This window comes from Mastomys coucha, unplaced genomic scaffold, assembly GCF_008632895.1.
Source record: "Mastomys coucha isolate ucsf_1 unplaced genomic scaffold, UCSF_Mcou_1 pScaffold21, whole genome shotgun sequence".
NCBI classification, from domain to species: Eukaryota; Metazoa; Chordata; class Mammalia; order Rodentia; family Muridae; genus Mastomys; species Mastomys coucha.
In genome coordinates, this window is record NW_022196904.1 from 132,785,651 (window position 1) to 132,786,407 (window position 757).

Here is a 757-nt window from a genome sequence, read left to right on the forward strand (position 1 = left end):
AAAAAAAAAAAAACCCAAACTTTTAAATTAAAGGCTGGAGAAACGGGTTAAGTGAACAGAGTGCTTTTGTAGAGGAGGGGGCAGGTTCAGTTCCCAACATCCACATGGCCGCTCTCAGCCAGCTAACTCCAGTTCTAGGAGATCCAGCACCCTCTTCTGGCCTTCTCAGGCACTGCATGCATGTGGTGCACGGACATCGATACAAGCAAGCATTCATAAAATCACAGAATCAAGATAAATTTTTGTTTTAAAAAAAAGCTTTTAGACAACACCCAGAGGAAGCTCCACTCCCAGGTGCTCTGACACACCCAGGATCAGAGGTAAGCAGGAACCAATATCTGTCCCAACACTGGGAGTAACTGGGACCAGCGGGACCAGGCACTTAGGAACTCAGCCAGCCTAGTGACTCCAGTTCCTCCCGGGTCTGTCTGGGTTACTGTTCTGAGCAGACCTTGGGTACAAGCTCTGCAGCCAGTCCCACAATACACAGAGAAAGCCACACTTCCAGGTGATCTAACAAGCCCATGATCCCAGGATCCCAAAACCACAGGATCGCAGAGGCAGCTTGACTCTGAGGAGGTCTGACACAACCAGGATCACAGGAAGGACAGGCTCCAGTCAGATTTAGCAAGGGCAGGTAGCACTAGAATTAACCAGATGGCAGGGGACAAGCATACGAAGATAAACATCACAAACCAAGGTCACTTGCCATCATCAGAACCCAATTCTTCCACCATAGCAAGTCCTGGACACACCA